This window comes from Mercenaria mercenaria, chromosome 5 (assembly GCF_021730395.1).
Source record: "Mercenaria mercenaria strain notata chromosome 5, MADL_Memer_1, whole genome shotgun sequence".
Lineage (NCBI taxonomy): Eukaryota > Metazoa > Mollusca > Bivalvia > Venerida > Veneridae > Mercenaria > Mercenaria mercenaria.
This window is the reverse complement of record NC_069365.1, coordinates 55,554,065-55,560,064: the sequence shown is the minus strand read 5'-3', so window position 1 is coordinate 55,560,064 and position 6,000 is coordinate 55,554,065. Positions and strand designations below refer to the sequence as shown.

Sequence of the window (6,000 nt, the reverse complement as noted above, 5' to 3'; positions counted from 1 at the left end):
AGTATCAGAATAAGTTCATCATACACATACATACTTACAGAGTCTGTACTATTTGCTTGGAAAACGCCAGTGGTAATTTGATATCTTCATGACATATCTGTAAAAACTCTTTTCAGTTATGTGCTTGATTGAAACATACGTTACTTTAAATATTAATTACAACAATACCAATAATTATTGCTTATACAACCAAAAAAAAAAAAAAAAAAAAAAAAAACAGATACAATACACGACTTTTTGATTCCAGGACTTGCTCAATTTATAGCTGCGAAGCTCTGTACTACCTGTTCATTATGTCAAGCAAATGCATTACTACAGATATATTCATACCAGTTTGGCACTATTTCAGAGGAATACGCATTGAAAGGATTTTGTTGAATGATGTATGATATATCTGACTATTTCTATTTCAAACAAAACAGATAAAACTTTCAAGCACAACCTAAAGGTACATCAATATATATGCATCTTAAATTGCTTTGATAGGTTTAGAACTGTATATGCTCATTTCTAGGAAACACTGTATATGTAACATCTATCAGGCAGCCATTCTGATACAAATTAATATTACATTTTAGCTACATTCAAAATCCTTTGAATGAAAATTGAGAGTAACATGTTTAGTTTTAAAAGAAATAAAAGCAGTATTTAAATCATATTACTATTATGTCTTTTATGGTACGCATTTTGAAAATGGCGCCATCTTGATTAAAACAAAAGAAGTAGTTCATATTGGTAACGTAGTTTTGCATTGAACATTATAAATCCTTTAAAATGTTTTAAAAGACATAAGTGTTTGTACAATGATCTTTTTCACTACCTCAGAAGAAAGTGATAATTTCATGATATGTTCCATTCTCCATTTCTCATTATTCCACTAGGATACACTGTATATGTAACATATATCAGGCAGCCATTCTGATACAAATTAATATTACATTTTAACTACATTCAAAATCCTTTGAATGAAAATTGAGAGTAACATGTTTAGATTTAAAAGAAATAAAATCAGTATTTAAATCATATTACTGTTATGTCTTTTATGGTACGCATTTTGAAAATGGCGCCATCTTGATTAAAACAATAGAAGTAGTTCATATTGGTAACGTAGTTTTCAATTGAAATTATTTTAACTTCTATTACAGCAATGATTACTTAAATCTTATCCATATGTATGTTTGCAAACTTACTTTTGGCGACCAGTTTGAAAATGACAGGACAGTATCTTTATTAGATTGATCTGGATAACCAAACTTCAATCCTTGGAAACTTATTTGGTTTGTTTTATAATACTGAATATCTAAACAGTAGTAGCTCATCAATATTTGTACATGTAGCCGATTTCAGGTGGTCATTTTGTGAGCGGTAAAATCCTCTGTAACATGTTTCAATCAATATCAAGTGATTCGTGTTATAGTTTTGACTTTTAAAGAGCTACGCCTCTTTCATATGTGCATGTGTGATCAAATTTAAAGCAGTTATTTGGAAATTTGGAAAGTGGTGGCCGTCTAAATTTGTATAGTCTGCGTAACTAAATAACCTAATTTGTTGGTAGTTTAACAAACATAAATTTTGGGTGATTTAATAACTACGTACAAAATGACTACTAAGAAGACCTAAGCTAGAAGAGAACTAAAGTCATCAAAATATAAAAACTTTTGTTGCATTAACTCATATGTATAATAATTTTGGATTAATTTGAAATAGCTGTCATCTTGAATAAAGACTTATATTGCTGGATCTGCTTCCATTTTGATGTTCTCCATAGGGAACTTCCATAAAACGTTTGCGGTCGTTTTAGTTTTTGCAATACTTTCATCATTTTTACTGCACTAGCAAAGAATACGTCTGTCAGTATGCAATTCGCCCAGAAATAAAACATAAACAATAGGTTTAGCCAACTGATATTAAAGTGTAAAGGTGTCTGAAATTTTAGTTAATTATTCATTCATTTCGTTTTCATTACTGTAAACATTAGGATTCTGTTCCTTTATAAAGGATTAAAAGTTCTAAAGATTTCCCGCATAAATATATGTACTAATGTGGTGGGTGGGGTACATCAACCCCTACTTTTTACATTTTATTCAGTATATAATACATATCGTAGCATTCTTTGACAACAAAAGTAAATTATTGATTATTTCAGACATTAAAAGATAAGATTTGTTATAAGAAATGTCGCATAAATGTCTCTTTTACCATCCAAATCGGCGATATCCCTATGCAATGCTAAATCGTATTTATTAGACACCAACGTTTTTAAAATCGTCATTAAATTTTACTGACATGTCGCTCAGACCGACATCCACCCTTAAAAGTTTCCTGAATGATAGTATAACATCATGGTATAGCTCAACCTTTGCCTAATTTCTGGGTTACGACTTTCAAATTTTTTGACCTTGGCCCACGGACCAAATTGAGAAAATGAATTCAAAAATGGGTATGGGCCACCGTATTTCTAGCAGGTTAGTTTTGAAGATTGTTCGAGATATCGTGCTTAAATATGATAGATACTAAAATGTATTTAGATTATCAAAGTCGATATTATGAACATGTAATAGTTAATATATACCACACCATCAAGCAGGATCAAAGCAAATCTGATAACTTTTATACAAAGAAGAAGGAACAGTGTTCCTGTACGTTACATGACAAGTGTCAGTTTGGCTTCTGAGAAAGTTAGATACGCACTATCAGTTCTATTAATTGTTTAATTATTACCGTTCAATAAATCAAAACAAATATCCGTGCGTGCGTGCGTGCGTGCGTGCGTGCGTTCTCATATTTTGACAGACAAATTTGGAGAGAAAAAAATATTCCTGTCAAACATATGGTTTTGTAAACTGCTAAGAAAGAAATACCACGTGTAAACGCGTTCTGATATTATAAACACCTTAAATTTTGCATTTTAGTGGTAGAATCACTGATTTCCTATTGCTTTTGAAGTTTTTCTATAAATTATCACGATATATTTCTATTACACTTACGCACAACACATGATAACAGCAGAGTATTACTACAATTTATATTTGAATTTTCCTTAATAATGCTTTATGTATTAAACGCACAAAGATATCATATAGGCACATTGGCGATGATTGTTAAAACCGTGTTTATAACTACACATATACAAAAATCAAAATGTTCAGTTATTTCAGAACAGAGGTATGTATCCATATATTTTGCTTTTTAATTAACGATTAAAAATATGAAAATCTCTTCAACTTTTCCATGCTCAGATTTCGGATATGTACCTTAGTCATTGGGGTAAGTTGATCTGATTTACTACGTATGTACACATACACGCCATAATTACCTAAAGGACAGATTGGTATGTTTGTTAAATATATGAAATTGATATTTCTTAAGTGTGATAAATTGTATAGATTTACTCATTCTATTTTACATCAAATATATTTTATATGCCTGACTGACGCAAATGGTAAAATACGCTTAACACAGCTATAAATTGTTTATATGCTGATCATTATTATGTTGCCAAGTGAGTGTGATAAGATTTGAATGATTGAAGTGAGCTACTTTTGACAAATATAATACAAATCTAAACTCGCAACATAACAAAATTCGTCTGTTGGCATACAGTTTATATTTTCGGATTATTTTCTTTAATAAAGGTAAGTTGCGTGTACATATTATAGTGTTACTTTGATTAAACGCAAGCAATACAACAATTCTTAATGGCTTTTCGAAAAGAAATAAAGTAGAGTTCGCTAAGGTGAACATCTCTAGACCAACAGAATGTTTTCATTGTATTCGGAGTTTGTTATTATAGAACTATAAACGTATAGCGAACAAAGTCCTGATAAACATCCCTTGAATAGCGAACTGCTATATACATGTATAACGAACCGATACATTTGCACTGAACTTCAATTTCTTCTGGCACTAATGCTCTTCCATATGCAACTGTTCCGTTAAAGGAATTTATGATCTCTTGAGAAATAAATCTATGTTATTTTTCAGTAGGTACGCATGAGCTATAATTTCTGCTTCTGTTATTCTAATCCAGTCCATATAATATAACGTGCCTCGATTAATCACTTTCACGCACGAGCAGTTCACGGGTTGGGTCGTTTTGATCATTATTATATTTCAAACCGGTTCATTCCTTCACAAATAACTAAGCAGGCAAGTCGACACTTCGTGTATAAAAATATGTATATCACATGTTTGAAGAGCTGGCGTTTTCCAGTAATGTTGCCACAGAGAGGAGGATGCAAGAAAAATGCAGATAAGTTTTGAACAAATTGTCTTTTTTCTTTTACTGTGTATATCATTAAATTAAAGAAGGGTGCAAGGCTGCAATGGTTGGCCGCTGGGGCACATGAATGCATTGTGGTTTGGATGTTTTCATGTGTTGTTTGTGTCCAACAGTCACTCCTTGTTTGCGGTATCAGGGGCTGTGTTCTTTTCCGAGGTAAATTCCCGTTTCTATTGAAAAGTAGCAGCAATCGTCATTATTTGATTGTTGCCGTTTTGTTGGGACGTTGTTTTTTGGATATTGGGTGACAGTTTTACATGTCTCATGTCAAAGCTTTGACACATCGCAAACGTTCTAATAATTTAGGATGAAAGCTCAAAGTCTACACTGCTTATACAGTCAAAACCAAACGACTATCCTAAACAAATAAATGAAATATCTTTGAACATTTCAAGACCGAAGGCCTCAATACGGGCATATTTTACAACAGCATTATCAACAACATTTTATTTGTTTCACTACTGCCTTAGATATACACTATTACAAATGAAATGCAAAAATTAAAAAACGATTGAAAATTTGAGAATGAATGAACGCATCTTTCTATGGTTGTTGCTACTAGCAGTTGAATACTTATAAAGCGTAATAATTTATCATGCTGTCCATTATGGTCATGTTGCTGTCGTTGCATATGGTTATAATACTGTTACCCTACGGCTGGTGTTACGTGATCGTATAGAATATTGTTCCTTCGCGTTGTGTCTTGGGTGGGTAATCAAGAGCTCATATGTATGTGAAACGAGAAGAGATGGAAAATAAACAAACACACTGTCAGCTTTATATAATGTATTAATTGTTAACTAAAATGTGCAGAAATATTCACACGCGAGCCTCTCTCTGTATTAACGTATATACAAGTCAAAATAGATGAAACAGTTAATAGTAAAATAGTCCCAAAAGTCTTTCAATACAGCACACCCTGACGCAGAATTGGTGGCTGAAAAATAAGGTGTATACTCTACAAGTATCTATCTAACAGTGCGCGCCACAGTACCGTGGTCTATGGGTTTTATAACAATTATGTGACCTTTGACTGTCTAGACATGAGGACATAGTTATTATTAACTTCTTTCTAAATATATGTTTGACCAATGCCCATTTGATCGGGTCAACTATATGTCACGCGTATACCTGTGTGACCGGTTAAGGTATTTCATGTATAAACTGAAATATACGAATATACATGAAAGATGGAATGCTAGATATCATAATGACCTGGGTAAACGTTAAAGTATAACAATACTAAGTATACTAGAACGGATTTAGTAGATTTATGTACAGAAAAGGTCGATGTTGGTGAACACGATTAGTGGTCAAGACGATTCTTATGATGATATTGGAATGGACGATTTTGATGATGATCACAATGATTATCAATTTAATTACTGACGTTGTTATTATGTCTCTCAGAGGAAATACTAGTCCAACGCACTCGTACAGGAGAATTAATTTTTGTTTGTTTGTTTGTTTGTTCAAAAATGTTTTTACGCTGTCCGTGTTGATCACGTGAGCTATATAAAGTTTATATGATCCACAATTTTGGTATGCCTTTTAAAGGTTTGATACTGCGGTAGTATCTTAAAATTCAAGCTCACTTCCTAGGTTGGCCACTAGATCAGCATCTTAAGTTTGGCGTTCGACCGGCCTTCTCTTATTATTGGTGTTAAGGGCGTGCGCTTCTTAACCTTTAGAGGGGGCCTTGACCTACATGGTCGGCC

General features: G+C 32.6%; 1 protein-coding gene across 2 annotated transcripts in view; it reads left to right on the top strand.

Annotated features, from left to right (window-relative positions):
* The first annotated feature begins 3,456 nt into the window (after positions 1-3,456).
* LOC123557278 (sodium- and chloride-dependent GABA transporter 2-like) overlaps positions 3,457-6,000 on the top strand; it is a 55,927-nt gene continuing 53,383 nt past the window's right edge. Inside the window, exon 1 of one of the 2 annotated variants that reach the window (XM_045348679.2) lies at positions 3,457-3,635. The gene's annotated coding sequence lies outside the window, so the exon portion shown is untranslated. The remainder of the gene's footprint in view (positions 3,636-6,000) is intronic. The other variant, XM_045348678.2, reaches the window with a different exon arrangement.